The 21604-nt window shown below is 48.5% G+C and overlaps 1 long non-coding RNA gene across 6 annotated transcripts in view; it reads left to right on the forward strand.

Annotated features, from left to right (window-relative positions):
- The window catches only part of LOC140496605 (uncharacterized), an 86720-nt gene that overhangs the window by 31687 nt on the left and 33429 nt on the right, over positions 1-21604 (forward strand). For 3 of the 6 annotated variants that reach the window (XR_011964331.1, XR_011964332.1, XR_011964335.1), the window contains exons 1-3: positions 197-1039; positions 1206-1289; positions 12215-20207. This is a non-coding gene — a long non-coding RNA (uncharacterized lncRNA). Of the gene's footprint in view, positions 1-196; positions 1040-1205; positions 1290-12214; positions 20208-21604 lie in introns of those variants that run through there. The other 3 variants (XR_011964334.1, XR_011964336.1, XR_011964333.1) reach the window with 3 other exon arrangements.

Genomic DNA, 21604 nt, shown 5'->3' on the forward strand with positions numbered 1-21604 from the left:
CCCCGCCGAGCCTCCTCCGGGGCCCAGAAGCCCTTGGCCGGCCAGCCCGCCCGCCCGCCTGCCTGCTGGCGCCGCTCCCCGTATCTGGGACAGGTGCCAGCTCCGAGAGACAAAAGACAGAAAGGGGGCGGTCACGGCCAGGACCAAACGGGCCGGGCCCATGTGTGTGTGGGGGGGGGGGGCGGCGCGGGGGGAGGGCAAGAGAAGGAAGAAGAGAGAGAGGAGGCCCGGCCAGAACTCGACAGGCCAGAGCAGAGTCGGACTGGGCCGGGCCGGGCGGGGCTGCGAACCGCTTGCAGCGCCCAGGCTGGGGCCCCATCGGAGGCCTCGGGGTGCCCCCTTCTCTCGAACTTGGTTTCAAGCTACAGACTGGAAGAAAGTTTTAACGATACTTTTAAAAAAAAGCAGCAGCCCTCCTCCTCCTCCTCCTTCTCTTTCAACCCCACCCCACCCCGCCAGTCGGGTCGGCCCTTCCCAGCTCTCTCTCTGTAGGCATGTGAAAGGTCTGGGGGGGGTTCTCCTGTCCTTCCGTTTTCCCTTCCTCCTCCTCCTGCTGCTTCTCTCTCTCTCTCTCTCTCTCTCTCTCTCTCTCTCTCTCTCTCTCTCTCTCTCTCTCTCTCTCTCTCTCTCTCTCTCCTCCCTCCTCTCCTCTCTTTCCCTCTTTTTGTCTGCTGAATAATTCATCATATCAGGCTCAAGCCGGGACCATTAGCATGCACCGGGCATGCTGTTTGTGTGTTTGCTAACATTCCTCATTCAGGACTTGTTAATGCCAGACGAGCTTAACACGCTTCTCCCTCCCCGCCCCCAGCCCCACGCAGCCCCCCTTCTTCTCCCCACCCCCTCCCTCCTCCCTCTCTCTTCTCTTCTCCTCTCTTTTTCCTTTCCCTTTCATGCTATCCCCCTCCGCTATTGTTGTCGTTTCTGGGAGCTGGCAGCCTGCGCTTCTTGTGGGCTGGGCGGACGGCCTGGGAGCCGTGAGCTGGGCCGGGGCAGCTGCTGCCTCCGCCTTCGCCAAGACCCGGAGCCCCGTTGCTAGGTAAGAACTGCCTTCCCCCTGGACCCAGCCTGCTCCCGGGTCTGTCTTCTCTGTCTCTGTCTCTGTCTCTCTCTCTGTGTCTGTCTGTCTGTCTCCTCACTCCCGCACCTCCGGACAGATTCCGTGCGTGCCAGCGAGTATATGTACTTCTTTCTGATTTGCACAGGAACCTTCAGGATTGATTGCGGCGAGAACTGTCTGACTCTCCCACTTCCCCACGAGTCCAGGGTCCCTCCTCATCCTGAACCCGGTAAGTCTTTCCCGTCAAATCTAACCCAGTTGATTGGCACTTGGTAACATGGCAGGTTGATTTGTTCTAGGCGGCGGCCCGGGTGGGTCTGGGGCTGGGGGGGGGGGGTCCAGCGATCCGGCTTCAGTGCCAATGAGGGAAATGAAGTTTGGGTAACTCCCCCCTTCAGCCTGCTCAGGAAAGGGGACCCTTCTGAATCTTCGTGACCCTGGTGGCTAGGAATGGAGCTTGTATATTTGGGGTTTCACACTATTTGAGTCTTCGCAGACAGTTGGTGGGCGGGCCCTCTTTCACCCCAACTTCTCTCAAACCAGGGAGAAAGAGTTGAAGGAGGAGGAAGAGGCAGAAGACAGGAGGAGGGCTCCAGGTCCACTTCTGCTGGCATTTTGAATTCACAAGTCCCACCCCAGCTAGGCCTGGCCTGGCCTGGGCCACCCTCCCTGCCTTCCTTGTTTCCTTTAGTGAGACCTTGTTTTTTTTTTTTAAAGTACAAGGAAAAGTCCAAAGGAAGAAAGGCAATGTTGTAAGAAGGTCTCCCCTACTCTCCCATTCAGTTTTCTTAACCTTCTCCAAGGGCAGTGCAGGCTTAATGGTGAGCTCCAGAGTTGGGTCTGAGCCCCTGACCATCCTCACTTTTTCAGTGGACAGGCTCTCAGGGCCTCTCTCTCTCTCTCTCTCTCTCTTTCTTTCCTTCTCTCTCTCTCCCTCTCTCCCTTTTTCTTTTTTTCCAAAGTGAGATCCATGTTGAATTCCTCAGGAACATAATTCTTTTTTTGTAACTTTCTGCGCCTTCTCTGTGTGTGTCTACTTAGATACTAATTGGAGGGGTTTCTATGTAGGACACTCCTAGAAGGCAGTGTCTCCAACAGCTCCAAGGTAACAGGGCTGGAAAGATGTTTCTCATTGTCCTGAAACCCCTGTTGGTTTGGGGAGGCCCTTGTTCTGGGGAATAGTTGAGCCTGGCTGGAATGATTGACCCTTAGAGCCATCCTTCAGTGCCCACAAAAATCATACACAGATAAATTCCCAAAGCTTTATTTCATGCAGCCTGTACCCCACCAACAAGAGAAAAGCCCAGAAGGGAGCTCTTCCAAATCCATTTTCAGAATGGTTACAAAGAGTCTTTCTCCGGAGGCCCGACTCCTTCCTTCTTAAAACCCTATGAACCTGGATCCATTTCTTACCTGCCCAGCACCATCCTTGCTTGGATTTTTGCTTGTGCTGCTTTGGGGTTCCCAGATTCCCTCTCTCTACCACCCAACTTTGGTCAAAGATAGGCTGGAAATCAGGCCGATGGAACACACTTTGAGCTGGTTTTTTATGGCGGCATGAATCCAAAGCAAAGCAAACAGCACTAACTCCCAACTGCCTGTACTCAGTGGGCATTTGGAGGTGGGTCACACAGGGCCAGGCTGAGAGGACAAGGAGGGAGGGAGGAATGCTGAGTGGGTGGGCAGGCCCTCTCTGAGGCTGTCCTGGATTTGATGGCAATGGGGAAATGGATTCCTGCAGAGGAGGCTAGAGGAGGCTGAGGCTGTGGCTGTGGATCTTCAGGCAGTGAGAGTGGGGCTGGCATGGCTTTCTGCCTGTTGCAGAACATGCAAAGTTCTACACTGTGTCACCTTCCCCCTGAAAATGGCTGACTCCTAGGACCCCTGCCTTGTCAGCCTGCCTTCTGCTGGTCTACTTCTGCCTCACCATTGTGATTTGGGGAATGGGGAAAGGTGCTTTGTCTGAAAAATAATAGGGTGGCCCTGGGGGTGATTGTGGGGAGCTGCATCAAACATCCCACATAAATGAGCTCAGACTTCAGGGCTAATTTCACATGGAATTTCCTCATAGAAGTCCAGGTCCAGTGAATGGAAGGCTTCTTTAACGGAAGACTTATTTCAGGCTAGCAAATGAGACTTCCATATAGATAACTGGTCTGTTGCCTGACCTCTCATTAGCTGCAGGAAGGCTGAGTTGGGAAAAGGGAGGGGGCAGTGCTGACCATCAACATGGAATGTACTGCCAGCTACCTTAGGCCCATCTGCCTTTCAGCCAGCATTCTATTCCAAGGATCTAAGCTTCAGAAGAAATTTTGGACAGTTGTGGAGGAGGGTGATTTGAGGTGAAGAAATTCATTGCCCTCTCCCCCCACACCCTGTGTCCCCTCCTTTGGAGGCCATATTTGATGGCTTATTAATGTATTAGAATTGGAATATTCTGCAGTCAAGTTGGAGAGAATAGGGGAATTTTGTAAAAACAGAGGTCAATTGTGGAATGGTGGGTTTTTTGCTGGCAGTATTTGATATCCACATTTGTCCCACATGAGCTCTTAATAAAAGCCCTGGTAAGAATTGAGAGGGTTTTCTTTTGCTGGAATTGGAGAATTTCTGAGTTTGAAGGGCCCTTGGGAGGGGAGATATGGAGAGATGAGGGGGGAGTGAACATCTGAGAGGTAAGAATGGCCCTGTCCTGGCCCCCCTTCCTGGAGAGTTTTATTAGGCAGAAACAGTGATGTCCCTTTAGGAACCCAAATGAGAAGCCTGCTTACTCCCCTTCCTACAAAGCCGGCTGAGCTGTGACCAGCCATGCTGTGGATTGCAGTCACTGGATTGATTCCTAGAACAAATGAGAAAGTGTGAGCCTTTGAGGTACCCTGCTCACTAAACCCCAGTTGTGCCCATACTCCTTGCTCCCAGCTTTGGGTGGATTTTTATTGTTGTTACTGTGTCTGTTTTAGGAAGATGTACTCAGAAAGACAATTCTGGCAGTCCAGCTCTGCTTTCTTGGGGGATAGAATGCCCCATTCAAGCAAAAAAATAAGGGGAAGAGAAAAAAGGATTTTTTTTCTGGTTAAGAACAGGGTAAGAGGGAGAGTCAGGCATAGTCATGGCATGTAAACACTTCTGCTGATGGTACCTCTGGATTTCTACCCTTCCTGAATTTAAAATATTGAGATATGACTGGAAGGAAAAGAGAAAGAGAAGAGCCTGTGTGCCATTGTGTGCATGTAGCATGCCGTCAGAGGCCCCCTCCCTTCTTCATCAGGACAGATGCTGTTCCGGGATCATTGCTCCTGGGCACCCTGAGAGGGAGGTAAGGGTTGAATGAAGGCAGAGAGGTGGATAAGCACCCTAGTGCCTTGGGGAAGAGTAGGGGGGAGAGAAAGAATAGGAAAGGAGGAGGAAGAGAAAGGTAATGGAGAAGAGGAAAAGGAGGCATAGAAAGGAAGGAGGAAGAGGAGGAAGGGAGGACGTAGTCATCCTCCGCTTGGCAGCACTTCACTTGCCCGATGGATAGTGTAAAGCAAAGTGTGGGATCTACCCAGCAGCCATGAATGCTGTAATCCCAATCTTGGGCTTTTTTGGGGTGGCATTTCAGAAAACTGAAATGGGTCCTAATGAGGCATTTTCCCATAAGCGCAGCATCACTTGTTTTCCTCTTGGAACAGGTGTAGATAAGCAGCCCACTTTGCTTAGTGGGTGATTATGATGGGGTCAGAACAGTGCTATCTGCTGGGCACCACATGGCCTTGGTCTTTCTGAGGATGCATTGAGGAGAAGGAGGAATCAGCCTGGGGGAGGCAGGGGAGGCACTGTGTGAATTGGAGCTCTGGCCTGAGTGATATTGGATTTCCTCCTTGCTGGGCAGACATGGCTGCCTTGGTGTGGGCAGACCTTTTCTCAAAGGGGCAAACTAAAAGGGGGAGAAGAATGAAACATGAAAAAATATTTGAAAGATGAGATAATCCATTTTTCAGGGTGGTTCATCAATGAGTAAATCCTCAAAAACACCACCTCCCCCCAACCCATGTATTGGATTGTTTTGTTTTTTGAGCAAAAGTGGCTTCCGGGCACTAGTGAATGAAGGCATTCTGATATTGGTTTCCAAGAGGGAGGCATGTGTAATCAATGAGAACAGAGGGTCTATTTCTCATTTCACATTTGGGGTGGGGGAAGGAGAAGGTTAGTGTTTTTGTTTTTCTTTGGGTTCTCATAAGTAAACTTCTTTCGGAAAGGTCTGCAGACCACTGATCCTAAGGAAGAAACTAACACTCCTGATTGCTGAAGGCCAGTCCATGCAAGGCTGATGAGACAGCCCATGAGGCTGATCGTTTTGGCTATTATGGCGCTTTGGCTATTATGGGTTTTTAGAGATGGTGGGAACTGGTGACCCTTCCTTTCAAGCCCACAGACAAGAAGGGATTTGACTAGGGTCACTTTCCTAGGAAGAGGCAGATCTGGGAATTTCACTATGATCCCTGCCCCCTTACCACCCCCCGGACTCTGAAAATCAAGGATCTAGAAATAGAGTATTTGTTGTCTCTTGGCTGAGCAGACGTTGCCAGAATCTGTAGATGCCCAACTCCCAGAGTCCCCCAGGGGTGATTGTTTGGGAGGATTGTGATGTTAGAGGTGAGCTGAGACCCTTTGGGTTTTGCTCATTGTCTATCACTGATGGGTTGCCATTTCATCCTGCCAAGGTGGAGGCATTGGGTAAAGGAGGGAAAGAGGGCCCTGGGAGTCCATGTTTCAAAAGGAGAGAAAAGGCGAGTCAGAGAAGCTTACTGGAGCTTTCCCTTTGCTCTGTAGAAATTCTAGCTTCTTGTAGACATTTGCTGTGATCTGAATGAGTTCAGAAGTAGGGGAAGGCTACTACTCGCTGGGCATTGACCTTTGGATGACAACAATTTCTGGAGATTTGTAAACCAATTTCCTTACAACCCTGTGAGGGAAATGTGACACACCATTATCTCCATTTTACAGATGAGGAGACAGGCAGGATGGGAGAGGCTGGGACAGCGGGCAGAGCCCTGGGTCTTGGGGTCAGAGGCTCTGCATTTGAATTCCAGCTTGGCCTTTTAGTGGCTGTGTAACAGTGGGTACATTCCTTCTCTTCTCTGGACCCTGGTTTTGTCTTCAGAAAAATGAGGGAGTCCCTCCCAGTCCTGATTGGACCATCATCAGATTCTGTGCCATGCTCACGATTGCAGAATCCCCAGTCTTGGGCTGCAGGGGCCTTCAGAGACCAAGCAAGTACAAAAGGATCCATTTTTCAGATGAGAATATGGAGGTGACTGATGAGCCTGCTGTCAAAGTGATAATGTCCATATGCAGGCTTGTCACCTCCTCCCTATTTTGCCATTTTTTTGTGATTATATCCCCAGTGTCTAACGTGATGGCTGGCACTTAGTGGGCCCTTAAGCAAAGCTTGATGGACTGAAGTCTCTGAGGTGGCATTTGAGCTCAGATCTCCTGATTCTAAGTGGAGCCCTGGGGGCTGTTCTGAGAGATAGTTACCACAATTCTGGCCCCAGGAAAAGATGTAGCTCAGACTGATCATGAATTTGGCCTTTCTTGAAGCCTATGAGAGCATGGGGGTAGGGAGTGGGTATGGAGAAGCAGTCACTCCCGCCTGCCAGGAGCAGGAAAAACAGAAACAATTGTTTCTACCATCAACAATGGGCCTTTATCAAATATTGATTTTCGGGACTGATGAATGCTTTTTGGAGGGACCCAGGGCCTGAACAACCCAGAGTCTTCCAAAGGCCACAGATGCTGAAGAGTAAGTCATGTTTAGGAAAGAAAGGAGAAAAGAAAGGAAGGAAGGAAGGAAGGAAGGAAGGAAGGAAGGAAGGAAGGAAGGAAGGAAGGAAGGAAAGGAGGAAAGAGAAAAAAGAAAGAAGGAAAGGAAGAAAGAAAGAAGAAAGAAAAAAAGAAAGGAAGGAAGAAAGGAAGAAAGAAAGAAAAAAGAAATTTTTTCTATAATTCTTGGAAAATTCCAACAAGAAAAGACTTTCTTATTTTCTATGGTAGTAAAACTTTCAGAAATTTTTCCTGCTTTCTCTCTCTCTCTCTCTCTCTCCTTTCCCCTTTCCTTTTCTCTCTCTTCTTTCTTTTTTCTTTCTTTCTTCTTTTTTCTCTTTCTTTTGGTGTTTCCTTTTATTTCTCTCCCTCCTTCCTTTTTCTTTTCTCTATCATTCTTTTTTCTTTTTTCTCCTTTCCTTCTTTCTCCTTCCTTCCTCTCTCTCTGTTTCTCTGTTTCTCTCTCTGTCTCTCTTTCTCAGTCTCTCTCTGTCTCTCTCTCTTTCACCCCTTCCCCTCACTCCCTCCCCTGTTTCCCGCCATCTAGGTAGTTAATGTAAGGTTAGAGAGAGAGGACCAGGTTCACTCTCATGCTCCAGAGTTTCAATCCTGATTCTGCTGTGTATCAGCTGTGTGACCTTGGGCTGGTCACTTTCCCTCTCTTCCTCTGTAAAAAGAAGAATTGGACTCGAATCAGAAGTTGTTAACATGGGGGTTGTGAACTTTCACAGAAAAGATTTTAAAATGATTTCAACAGAGCTGGTGTCCCTGGTCCTCCACTGCCTTTCTGAGCAGGATTCTGAGAGCTGTCCTTGGGCTTCAAGAGCCTGACTGCCCAGGGCCCAGGCTGCGGACACCCTGAGAGCCTTATAGTGGCAGTGTGCATTCACATTCCACAATGTGCTTTAGAACACACAAAGAAATTTCCATATATTTTCTGACTTTGAGGTGGGCACTCTTATTGGTCCCATTTTACAGCTGAGAAAGTTGCCAAGGTGAATTGGCTTGCCCAAGATCCCACAGCTAGTATGTGTCAGAGGCTGTGTCCGAATCCATTGCCAATCACTGGAGAAGGGTCAACTAGACTATGTTTACGATCCACAAGCACATATTAAGTGCCTACTGTGTGCCAGGTACCTGGCAAAGCAGACAGATCTTTCTGGCATCAGGCTTGGCACTTGACCTGGTCCTTTTTTTTTTTAATTTTATTTTTCATTTTTAACAGTTTATAACAGATAAAACAATTCAAACTTTTGGTCAGGTGATACTTCTTTTTAAAGCATTTACAATATGAACCACAAAAAAGTTTTTTGAACCTTACCCAATTGAGACACAAATAATATTTATGTTGCTAACTTTACAAGCTCTTGACCTCTTGACCTTGTCTCCACAGTATTACTAAGAATTAAAGGACCCTAACTTATTGTTGTTGGTCTAAAGTCCTAAGCCTAATAGCTTAATTTTAGATTTAACCTTGGATGTTCCCCTACCAATAATCTATAATTTAATAGATCTGGTATTAAGCTTATAAACCTTTTGACTATAGGAAATTGCCACCAAGAGTAGGGATACTGCAGGGATACAATATCTCCCCAACTTCATGTCAGTTCCAGGCAGGAGTAGATTGTCCACTTGTATTCAGTCAGGCTTAAAGTCTGCCAGGTGTCGGTGGGGAAATTGAGTCAGGAGAATCCTACCTCAGCCCAGCCTGAACAGACGCTCTCCCACCCTTCCCATGAGATCGCCTTTTGCAGTTCATACCAGCATCTCACAGGCTTACTGGCATCATGGATTGGAGGCTCAGATCACCTTTCTTGCCATCCATACCTGAAGTTAGACCCAGAAGAATAGTCACTTAGTAGTCCCATAGCATCTAAAAATGGCAAGTTCCAGTAAGACCTGGTCTTTTTCTAAGGTGTGTGTCTGCACAGCAATATTCTGGAGCTCAGGCTTGGGAAGGGCCTTGCTCTGCCATGTCTGCCCAGTCTACTGGGCTGACTTGAAAAGAGGGGGTGCAGGGGGCACAGAAGAGGGGATTCCTGCCCCGGGGCAGGCCACACCTGGGTGTCTGGGCTGGCCTTGCAGAGATCTGGCCAGGGAGGGATGCATTCATTTTGGATTTCTCACCCTATTCTGATGGTGCCTGGGACAATAATTGTGGCACCAGTCATCAGCAGGGGCTCTTCAGCTTGTTGGGCATTTGTGGCACATAGCAGCTGTGTGAAATAGAGGTGGGCATGGCTGGGACTCCTCCAGCACCCTCTGCTTTCTCCAGCCCTTGAGTTCCATCTGATTGTACCAGAGTTTTGTGATAGAGAACTCATTCACCAAACCTGGTGAATGGGCCACTGATGGTGCTGGGTGACCTTGGAAAAGACCTCTTCTCTGTCTCTCTTCTTTTTTATGTGAAATAAAGTGGTTGGTCTAGATATTTCCAAAGTCTCCTCCAGTTCTGAATCCTGGGAATGGATGGATTCCATTCCATTACATCCAGGGATGCCCCTGGTCTGCCCCATGGCAGGGAGTCTGCTTTTTAGCTTCATCCTAGTTTTCTTTGGTTTTCCAAAGTGACTGGTGGCTACTTTGAAACTTTCTGTTCCATGACTGATTGTACCCTGCATTGTTGGGGCCAGTTTCTGACCCTCGAATGCTGCTTTGCAGACATCGAGGCTCTAAGGGCTGGGGTGAGCATGGCTTCCTTGGGTGTCTCCAAGGCTGTTGGAGGAGCTGCAGCCTCTGGAGCTCATCGAGGGGCCTGGGCTGTAATGAGATGGCTGCTGGGACTCCTACAGTTCCCATAGACTTCCTCCACCATACTAAACAGAGTTGGTGAGTGGGAAGTGGACCCTAGTCAACATAGAATGCCAGCAATAGCCTAGTCATCCTGCCCTATGCTGCCACCATGGGTCATCACACAAGCCCTCACCCTTTTCATCCTCTGGGCTCTTCTCTTCTTGACCCCCTTTCCTGAAATCCTTCTCTTGCTGGAGGTCCAGTTTCGGTGCTCTCTCCATCATGGAGACATCCCCAATCCCCATCCAACTGACCATTCCTGATCCTTTCCTACATCCCTCTGGGTCTCAGAGCTATCTTCTCCTGCCAGTAATTGTAGGTTTGTAGATTGAAAACTAGAAGGGACTCTGAGGAAGCTAGGCCAGCCCTCATGTCACAGGTGAAGAATCTGAGTGACTGGTCCTAGGTCACCCTGGCAGTAAGGTACACGTGGGCTCTGAACCCGGGTCTTCAGATGCCAGAGTCACTGACCTGCCTTGATTGGTGGCTTCTTAAGTGAAGGGGCAGGGTCTTCCCTTTCCTCTTCATCTCTCCAATGGACTTCAGGACTCTGAACACATAGGGGTCCAACCGGTGGCCATTGCTTTAGATTACAGAATCCACGTGTGCCTGGAAGTGGGATTTCAAACAAATCAAAGTTTGGGAGACCAGAGCTGGTGCGGCCTTAAGAGACTGCCTAGAGCAATATTTTCGTTTTCCAGGGAAGGAAACTGGAGTGGGAGAGGGAGGATGTGTTGTCTGTTTCTGAAGAGATAATCTCTATATTTTGAGAAGCTGATCACCTTTAGTTATTTTTCATAGATGAATCTACCTCCTCCAAGAGAGATTCCCTTGGGGACTTTACAAATGGTGCCTATGATTATCTGCAGTAACATGTAGCCTAGCCTAGGACCCCCACAATGGAGGAGCAACCCACTGCTCTACATTAAGAGATTAGCTTCAATTTAAGCCAGTCAGGACTTCATAGGATAGCTGAGGGCCAGAATTGGGGGGGGTGGGCCTAGAAATGGCCTAACCTGTAGGACCTCCCTTTTTTCTGAGGATGAGGTTGAGACCCATGGAGGGACAGTGACTTGGCCAAAGTCACAGGGCAGTGATGGAGTTGGGATTTGAACTTGGGGCCACTATCCCAGACTTTTGTTATGATGAACTTCTCCTCCCTGCCTTCTCTCTCTCTCTCTCTCTCTCTCTCTGTCTGTCTCTCTCTCTCTCTTTCTCTCTCTCTCTCTCTCTCTCTCTCTCACACACACACACACACACACACACACACACACACACACACACACACACACACAGTCTTAGCAAATGAAGAAAAAGACCACAGGCAAGACTGTCACCTTCTGGTGGTGAAATGCTGGCTCTGGAACCTTTGCATGCAGAATTCCAGGGAAGTGGAGCCTTCCCCCCCCAATCTGTAACTCCTATGCACTTAGTAGAAATGTTTGCCAGGTCATTGAAAATTCTTAAATTCAGAATTCCTTTGGAATATATTTAAGAGAGATATTTACATTTAGATCAGTCTTTTATAATTACATTTTAAATTATAATAAAATAATTAGGCTGTAGCTGAGATTTTTCCATACGTTTTTATGATAACCAAAGTGATTCTAAATTGCAAGTGTGTAGGGGACTCACCTACCAATGTGTGTTAGTGTGCACTCTGCACAGCACACACGTGATCAGCATTTGGGAGCAGTGGGGAAGAGACAGAGGAATTACGATTGTTCAGGGAGCAAATGTTTCCCTTAATTTAACCGATGGAGGCCTTGCCAAGAAGAGCCCAGTCTGGCTTGTAATTATTCCAGATATGAGACTGTATTTGTATAAGAAAGTCAATGGAACAGACTTTTTCTCATTGTTTTCATGGGATGTTCTATAAAGGGAGCCTTCCTTTGCAGCAAGTCTGGGAGCGTCTTAGAAAGACCCCAGGCTGAGGCTGGGCATGGGTCACTGCAGGGCTGCTGTGTGTTCCATGGCCACATGCAGGGCCTCATCTCTTGTAGGGGCCTCCATGTTCACCCCAGAACAAGGAGATTGTACTCCAAGGCCTCCCAGGTCCCCCCATGGACCAGTTCATGTTCTCTTTTCTCAGGTCCCTCCCCCCAGCTTTGCCATCCTCTAACTAATCTAAGATCTATCCTCCCTCCCCCACCTCTGCTATCTTCTGTTTTAAGGCCTCTCCGGGCTCTGCCAACCTCAGAGTCTGTGCTGACCATTCCAGGAGAAACCCTATAGCTCAGACACTTGCTTTGGGGCTCTTACAATAGTGGGAATGCAAAGCTTTAGCTGGGGATGGTGGACCATGTTTCCCATGGCGAGGGTGGGGCCTGGTGAGAATCACTTCCTACAGGATGGCTCTTTTTTTCATGCCCATTTTTAGCTACTTCAGACCCTTCAGGAATGCTGAAATAACATGTCAGAGGGCTGTGTGAGCCCTCTGCTCAGGGACTCCCCTGGGGCCATGGCACACACACCCCTACTAACCTTCACAGCCCTACTCTATGGCCTGATGTCACATTTAGGAGATTGGTCCTTACTAATTGTGTGACTTTCTTGCAGCTGGCTGAAAGAATGAGAGCAACTGAACTGATCATCAACCTGCCAGGGGTCATAGGCATTTCCCCAGATCACCCTTCATCAGACATGTGGCTGCCTCCCTGAACTTTCTGGCCATGAGGTGTGCCATGCAAGTCAGCCATTGATGGGCTTCCATCATGAGGAAGGGCCCTTGGAAAGAGAAAGCTTAAGGTTGGTCTTCTTGTCTGACTGTCCTCATTTGGAATGTTCTGTGATCTTTGGGTAAGGATTTTGAGGAGATACAAGGAAACTTGTAGACTCTGTGGGCCCCACCAGTCAGAGAATCTATTCTGGCATTGTGTATCAAGGCTCTATGCATTTGTCTGGCTCTGCATGGAAATGGAATCTGATTTGGGGCCTCTACAGCTGTAGATTTGAACTCAGGTGTGCTAGGGAGCACAGGAGGCTCATGAGGCCTGGCCAGTTTAGTACAGCTCACTTAACTCTCTTCTCTGCCCAGTTGCAGAACCTTCAGCCTGGGATGGGGGGTGGGGAGGAGCCAGATGATCATCCAGTCCTCCAAGCAGGACTGTCCTTGGGATTGCCTCCAGAACTAATGGAAAGAGGAGGTTCCAAAGGCTTCCCGGCTCACACATTTCAGGGCAGTCAATCTCTGCTCTGTTGGCTGGCCACCAGTTAGAGAGAAATGGACCAAAGGTGAGGCAGTCTGAGCAGAGCTCTGCAAACAGGCCCAAATAGTCATCCCTGCACCTCATCTTAACCCAATGAGGCCTTGACTTTTGCTTCCTTGTAAGTGATGAGGCAGCTTTGTCCAACAAAATTCTGAAAGGATGAGTCTGGAGAGTGGTAGCAGAGTGAGAGAGCGAGGCTGGGGTGGGGTGGGGGGGTGCTGTGCTGCTAGCTGACCACTCTTGGCTCTGCTCCTCACTGCTCATTCCTCCCTCCTCACCCAAATGCACTGCTCAGATTGGGGGGGGGCTGTTTCCTTGGACTGGCAGATGACAGGCCTTGTGATGTGGGGAGCTAGAGAGACTGGGGGCCAGCGGTGCCTCCTGAAATCCTTGAAGTAAAGTGTAAGCTCCTCCGATTGGCTGCTTTTGGTTTCTTTCCTTTTTACCACACGTCTGGGCTGCATGGGCATCAGCTGGGTGCATGTAGTGAGTGGGCAGAAGGGGGATCCCAAGTATCCCCTGGGTCCCAAGCATACCCAGTGGAGAGTGGGACTCTGGGGCGCAGAGGTCCGGGGGCCTGCCTGCCCGCTTCATTCCATCTGTGTTTCCAGCTGCCAGGGAGTTCTAAAATTCCAAGCCAAGAGTAGATGGACAGAGGACTCCTGAGGTCCAGACACTTCCTGGAGTGTGGATACTCAGGCTTTGTCTTTGCTGTTGCATTGAGTGACATTGGGAGATGACTTCCCTAGGGAGACCATGGCCTTGGGCCCTGAGGCAAGCCTGTTTTAGGGGACCTTGAGACAGGTTTTTATTTCCTTTCCTCTGTTAGGTCCACGGGTCTGTTGTTGATTGGGGGTCCTAGGCCTTCAGGACTTGGGTGGAGAGTGGAGGGAAGGAAATGAGACACTTCCCCTCTATCCTGGCCGAGGAATGAGTGAGCAGCCAGGCACATGTGCCATATGCCCTCCCCCCATCTGTTTGCCTGGCACTTGCCGCCAAGCTTGATGCTGGTATGGCGGAGGCCGATCTTTGGAGCTATCTCTCCAGTGGGGTGGGCTCCCAGGAACAGGCCTCCTCAGTGTCAGCTGCCCTTCAGACCTTATTTCTCATCACACACGGGCAAACACCCGGGCAGCATCATTCAGATGGAGACTTGAAGGACTCTCAGACTATAAAGCCTTCTGTGTGAGTGCAGTCCCGAAGCCGCCCCGCCCCCCGTGTCTGAGGCTCCCCTCATTGTGGCTGGGCCCACGTCCCTTGGGGGCTGCTGGCTCTCCCCCACCACTGTTTGTTCAGGAGAGCAATTAATCTTGCATCCTGATTGCTGGGACCGAGGGATTTTGGCTTCTCTGGCACCGAAGACAAAACCTAGCGGGGCTAGATGGACAGAGCCCCCCTAGCTAGCTCATTGGCAGTGGGGGCTCACGGGCTAGGAGAAGCTGGAGGGAGGGCGGCTCTGGCGGCCACATCGCCCACCTCCCGAAAGGCAGGCCTGGCGCCGATCTCCAGGTAGTCCGGGTGCTCGGATGACAATATCCTGTCGGAACCATTTAGGAGGTGCTGGGGAAGTGGGGGTCTGCGTTGTGCTTTGCGTGTGTGTTTGCGCACGCGCCTGCACGCACTTGGCCTCAGCCTTTCTGTTCTATGAGCCCAGCACCCATGGCATCTTTCAAAATTCTTGGTGGGCGGGGCTGAGCCAGCCAGCCCCATGCTTACGTGGGGGCCTGTGCAGCCAGTTCAGATGAAAGGAGGAGACAAAAGTGGTGTTCTTTGCATGCACAGGGCTGGGTGGTGTTCATAGCCCGTCTCGGACTCCTGTGCGAACCTGTCGCCCTGGGCTCCTCAGCCAAGGCGGCATCGCTAACCAGGCCAGAGGGCTCCTCGGCTGGGCTCTGGGCCTCCAGCTCGCCTGAGCTGCCCCGGGAATTCCTGCTTGGAAAGAGCAGATGTTCCCCCAGAGCATGGGCTTTTGAGATTGCTGCAGAGTTCTCCAGGGCGCCTGGCTTCTAAGGGGAGATGAAGCCTCCAGCTGGCTTGTTTTTTTTTTTTTTTTTTTAAGAAAAGGCTGGGTAGCTGCGTGCGCTCTATAGGTAAGTCCTTTCCTGGGGGTCCGTTTTATTTGTAGCGGAGGAACAAGCAGCCTGCTGCCGAGGTGGGAAGGAAGTCAGAGAAGGCTGTCAGGAATCCTCGCAGAGACCGTGCCAAGGTTTCCCAAATGTTTTCTGTAGTTTTTTTTTTTTAAACCTTAATCGCCCAATGTAGAAAAACCAGCCCCCAGTCAAGCTTGTTTTCGCCGGCCGCAAGCCTTGGCAAAGGCCGTGAGATGGAGCGGGGGGCAGCTTCCTCCCTGCGTCCTTTTCTCTAGCACTGGAGCAGATGGGACCCTCTTTTCCCTCCTCTGAGATCCATCAATAGTCTTGGCCCATGTCACCCTTTTGTGTGGTTCAGTTTGGCCAAGGGAGAGAAGAAGCGTAGATGGCGGCAGCCTAGACCAAGCAGCTGGACGAGGGATGAAAACAGAACTCGGCACATTCGAGACTAGGCAAAAGCTTCATTTCCTTTGCTGCCGGCCCCAGATGACTCCTGGCTCGGCAGATTTTCTTTCTTTCTTTTTCTTTCTTTTTTTCTTTCTTTTTCTTTCTTTCTTTCTTTCTTTCTTTCTTTCGTTCGTTCTTTCTTTTTTCATTTTAAATAACAATAACTCATGCTTTGAGCTTTAATTTTTTTTAAAATAGCAAATGCTTATGCCTACAGATTCTGTTATATTAACATAATTCTGTTAGAGGAAGTTATTCCTGGTTTTTTTAATTGAGCTCTTTCATTTTCCATTTAGAGAGGTTAGTCCTGCATTAAGCCCTGTATTTAGACATTTTAGTCTAATCAGAAATCAGCTGTTCATCAAAGACTGAGTCGTAGGAGAACAGCTCCACTGGACCTAGTAGAGCTGGTGTCTTCCTGAGCCTGAGTTTAGCTAGAACCACCGACAGAGCTTCTGGTAGTGGACCTAGGATGGACACATCCCTCTCAATTCCTGAAGGTGTTTCGATTTAACCGGGAATAACTTTGGAGGTCTTGGTGCACCTTGGTTTTCTTGTAGCCTTTTCTCTCAATCTGTTCCTTGGGCTGACTGAAATTGTTCAAATGGTTTCTAAAGTGTCCAAGTTTCTAATTTTTTAAAAATGTCATTTTGCCAGTAAAAGAAGCCTGAGTGGTTATAGGTCTAATTCCGATCTCCCGCACATGAGTAGTCGACTCACTTCTGCCCAGAAGTAAGCCTTCGTTTTCTGAGTTTCATTGTCACTTAGTCAAATGGGATAGTGATTTATAGAAAATCGTTGTTTGGGAACAGAAAGATTAAAGTTACACTCTCAGGGAAATCCGCCTCAATCAGACAGACCTTCTTCCCTTTTGGAGACATGCTAGGGTGGCTTTCTAAGGCCAACTGGCCAGCTCTGCTGCAGGAGGATAGGGAGTGGTTTTTGCTCGGAAAGCCAGTGTCCCGGCTGGGGAGAAACAGCCCCGACCTCCTTGGAGCGAACTCGATGGGCTACAGAGACCTATGCTTGCTGGAAGGAGAGCGTCTCTTCACTCCCTACCCATTTCTCTGGATTCCACTTTGTCCATATGTTCCACAGGTCCCAAAGATGGTACACTGGTCAAAGGTGCCAGTGCTGGGGTGGAGACCGAGGGAGGCATTGAGACTGGACATCGCTACTGTCAGACTTTGAGATCAAGTGTTGCGACTCCCCACTCCCCACACTTTCTGGTAGTAAATGTAGATATTTAGAACATCAGAATTACAAGGGGATGGAGGTTTCCTTTTTTGGGGGGGGGGTGGGGAAGGAGCAGATTTGTGATTTTATTGGTGTAGGGTGAGGAATTTTCCTCCGTAAAGCACAGATCACTACTTAGTTCAAGTGTTTAATAAATGCTTATTGGTAGATAGCCAAACAAATGGTAGTTGATAGAACTTCATACTACTCTACTACAGTTTTTAAAAAAATGGATTAATTTTCTCCCCTTCCCCAAGTCAGTATTTTCCATTAGGATTCATGCCGTAATGGTATGCTGAGGTAGGGTGTCCCATAGCCTTTATTTGGCTAACTAGCTGATGCCATATAATTGCCACAGTCTTACCCTCAGTTTTGAACTTGAACAATGAAAGAAAAAATCAGGATCAAACGTGGAATACATTTTTTTGTTGCTGTTCTCTAAATGATTTGTCATTAGTCTAAATATCAACTTTCTTGATAACAAACAGTCCTTGCCAGTTGTGTGTATGCATGTGAGAAACACATGAATGTGAATCTGTATGTATAAGTGCATGCATAAATGCGTGTGTGTGTATGTGTGTGTGTGTGTGTATGTGTGTGTGTGTAAGGAGAACTCTGGGCAGTGCCTGCTCTGAGCCCTCCTTTCTATATAAAGTGAACTCCCAGTCTGAAATGGTACATTCTCACAGCACAGATGGGCCAGTCTGTCATTAGGACTGTCTGTTACTTGTTGGGACACCAAGCATATTTCTGGTGCAGAATCAACAATTTCTAAGAACTCAGGTCAAAATAAACAAGTGATATTTGCTGATTAAAATAGCCTTATTAAATGAACTTTCCATTCCCTTTCTCCTAAGCCAGCGCAATTTGGAAGAGGGAGGAAGAAATCTTTACCATCTATCCTCAGCCTCCCACAATCAAGGCCCTCCACCATTTTTAATCTGCATCTAGCCTTGTGAATCTTCTTTTGTGATGTTGGCTGGATGTTGAAATACACCTTCGGTTTTCCGGGTTTTAAAGGCGTTCTTGGCCATGGAATGCTTTCCCGGTTCTAGCGTGGTTTTTGCTTAAAACCATTCGGAGACCTTGAACAAAACCAGCTTACAGATATTTGGGATGACCGATACCCACCTTCAAAAACTGAGTAGATGGTGAGCAAAAAGTAGCATCTGATTCTGATAAATCCCTTCAAAAGAAGTTGTTAAAAAGTATAATTCCAACTTCTCTGACAAAGCAGTTGTTCTGCTTTTGTGGGTTTTCACCTCTTTCCCAGGGGCTCCCATGAGAGAATCATTGTAAAGTGCTTAGCACAATGCTTGACACATAGTAGGCATGATATAAACCTTACCTGTTATTATTTGTCTCAACATTTACCACATATTAGGCACTTAATAAATGCTATTGATCAGATTTACATGCATTTCTTTTTATTGTACATAGGTAGTTCTGAGATGACTCTCTCTACACACACACACACACACACACACACACACACACACACACATTTTGGCTTGCTTTTCTCTTATATCAGTTTCTCATTGGTTTGGACCTAAGTGTTCTTTGTGCCTTTCTTAATTCTGTATTCATCCTTGAAAACTCCATCACCTTCCATCTCTGCCCAGCTGGTCTGCTATAACCAGGAAGAAGTCCAAGCTTTTTACAAAGGGGTCTATACCACCTATAATGGGGAGTCCAAGCTCATTCCTCCCAGGATATAGTGGGATGCTTATTATTATTTTTACTGTTTAGTATTTTTTTGTATTTGAAAAATTCATGTCTGTCAATCTAGACATGATGATGTCAGCGGCAAATATTAGAAATGGAAATGGATTTTGGAGAAATGAACTAGAACCCCCAGTGTCTGTTGCTTTCTCATCTCCATCCCCCCATTGCTTTCCAGTCATTTCTCATCTGGGCTTTTCCATGTCACCTCCATACACATGGGGACCTTCTTGGAGCTGTTCAGGAGGACACTTCAGTACCCTGCCTTCTGCCCTCCCAGTGGGTCACTTGCTAACAAATGCTGATGTAGAAAAAGCCCAAACTGATTGTTTTCCAGGGTGTGTTATGGTGGTGTTGGGGTATAATGGGGGAGTGCAATGTGGTGGAGTGGGGAATGGGAGAGAAGCCCATTTTCAGACTCAGCTCCAGATAGATGAAGCCCTGTGGCCTTTGATCCATGCACAAAAGAGCACATGAGCCCTGGGTGAGGCTCTTGGTGGTTCCCAAGGGATCTGGCAGCAACTCTTGCCCAAACAAGGCCTTTGATGATCAGTGGGGTGTGTCTCTTCATGTTCAGCGCCATCTTGTATGCATCCACGGGCACACATAGACACATTGGCACATATGACTATGTGTCTGGGTAGCACCATCTCCTTCCTCCCTGGCCCATCCCCTGTCAGAGGGGACTCTAGGCCTTTCCATATGCATTGTCTCAAAACCTCTGGCCTTGTTTAACTGGCTTCTGTTGGTACTTGGCCACAGACACAGGGCAGCAGCCTGAGAAGAGCCCTTCTGCCCTATTTCAGGAGGTATGGGGGCCACTTTCAGATCAGCTCAGATTCCAGATCCTCCTCTTGCTTTCAACCCTCTGATCTTGCAGGCTGAGGTTGAAAGGCCCCTCCCTGAAACGACCTGGGGTGGGGGGGATTGTTAAAATCCATTTAAATGTGTCTGGAAGGTAGGAGGGAGGTTGAGGCTAGGCTTGTGACAAGGAGAGCCTGGGAGACTCGCTTCTCTGGCACTGTTCGATCATGGTCTCTCCGGGAATCCCGGGCAGTGGGCCAGGAAGAGGACGCCATTTTGCACACTTGAGATGGAAAGCCAGAGAGTAGGGAATCAGACCCAGTGGAAGGAGATGTTATGATTTTTTAAACAAGCAAATGGTGAGAAGAGGACAAGCTGGGGAGTTCAGGGGCTCCTAGATTAACAACTGGAAAGGACCTTTGGAGTCACATAATCCAGTCCTTTCATATTACACCAAGGAACTGGAGCCTCCAAAAGGTGAAGAGGATAGCTCAGGGTCACCCAGAAAAACCAGAAGCAGAGCTGGCCTCTGGACTTCTGGCCTCCCTTTCCAAATCTTTCCACTGGCCCCCACTGTCTGTATATGGAGGGGGAGGGGAGGGGAGAAGGGGAGGGCGGGGATCCAAAGCCATGATTTCATCTGTGTAAGGAACACTCTGTTACAGGAACTTCCTCCCCGATACTCTATCTGCTAGTCTGAGGGAGCTGCCAGCCGGGAACCTGGAGCCTTCTCTCCACTCCACTATCCTAGTACAATCCAAATGGTCTTCTGGTCATCTTTGTTGAGAAAATCAGGGATTGACAGAGAAGCCTGGAGCCTGGCCAGCACTGTTAGCATCGACTTTCCTTGGTACATCAAGGTGCTGCTGACAAGGGCCCTTTCTGGCTAGGCTGTCAGTGGAGTTGGAGGCCAAGAAGGGCCCTTCAGGATACAGATTGGCATGATCCATCTCTGAGTTCCTTTCCACCTTGGACACTGTGCCACCATCCAATCCACCTCCTTCTTTTGCCAATGCGCCATCTTGGACCCAGGAAGGCTAATCGGTAAGCAGCAACTTCCCTGAGTTTCTCAGGTAGGAAGCTTCGGAACTGAGGATTGTGCCTAGGTCCTTTGGCTCTCAACCCTTCTCAGCTTTGTTTCCTCATCAGCACAATCCTCTAGAATCATTTGGGAGGTAAGAGAGGTAGCTAACTCATCCTTAGCCACTTGTAATGGGCTGCTGGGGAAACTGAGGACCTGATGGGACTTAGACACAGTCACACAGTGAGTGAGGGGAAGGCTTGAGATGCAAACCCATGTCCTGTGACTCTAAGGCAAGGAGGATTTGGCTCCCTCTTCCAAATCCTGGATGGCTTGGATTCAGCCTCACAAAATTCTTTGACTCAGAAGCCAAAAGTCTTAGGGGGGTGTTGGCAACAACACCAGAGAGTGACTGGGCTCCTGGACAAGCACACATATCAGTGTGTGCCCTCACGTGTGCATAAATGCACCTACACATGTGCATGCACATGTGGGTACATGTGTATTCATCTGTGCATGCAGGGCATGTTTGTGAGTGTGAATGTACATGTGCCCTTGTATCTGTGTGAATACATCCACACATGTGTGTGTTTGTTCATGTGTGTGTTTGTGTGAGGAGGCTGGGGGAGGCATATTAGGGTTTATGATTAGTCTGAAATGTTTGTGATCAGTAGTAACTAACATCTTGAGAAAGCACCTGAGGCTTTAGTATGAGCTTTTAGGAAAATGTTTTACTAAAGAATTCCCTGGAATAGCCATACAATCCACTACACTTGTCCAGTGACTATCCATTGAAATGAATTAATTTTGCCAACTTTGCCCTCCCCCTACCTGCCTTCTTTCCCTTCTTCAGTACTGGGAGCAGGAGCCTTTGTCTGTCTTCCTCAGTCTCCTTTGTGCTCATCATTGGAACAGGCTCTAGTTTTCGGGTTCTGGTTTGGGGGAGTTTCTTTGCCTAGCATTATTTCCTAAGGATTGTTCCCAGTTTCTTTGTTTTTCTCATACTTGTTGGTCTTAACAGCATTAGTGTACTCTATGATGTGAACAGGCAACAATTCAGCCCGCCATTCCTCCATGGTTGGGCATTTAAGTGATTTCCAATGTTCTGTGGCTGTGGATGATGCCGTTTGCACATCTAGCATTCTTCAGGTTATTTGTTGTTGTTCTAATAACACTCGCAGGGCATGGTTTTAGCTCCTTTAAAATTTTGGGTCCGTAAGGACTCTGACTATTCAGGATGACTTCCTACCCTCATCTTTGGTCCCTGAGACATCAGAGGGGTCGTGGAGACATGCAAAGCAGAGAAGGTAGCTGTTGTGTGCACACATGTGTGTAGTGCACATGTGTGTACATATGTGTACATGTAACTGTAGCCTGTGGTTATTCATTTGATCTATGCTAAGAGGAGATTAGCTCTTTT

Source organism: Notamacropus eugenii, chromosome 3 (assembly GCF_028372415.1).
Source record: "Notamacropus eugenii isolate mMacEug1 chromosome 3, mMacEug1.pri_v2, whole genome shotgun sequence".
Lineage (NCBI taxonomy): Eukaryota > Metazoa > Chordata > Mammalia > Diprotodontia > Macropodidae > Notamacropus > Notamacropus eugenii.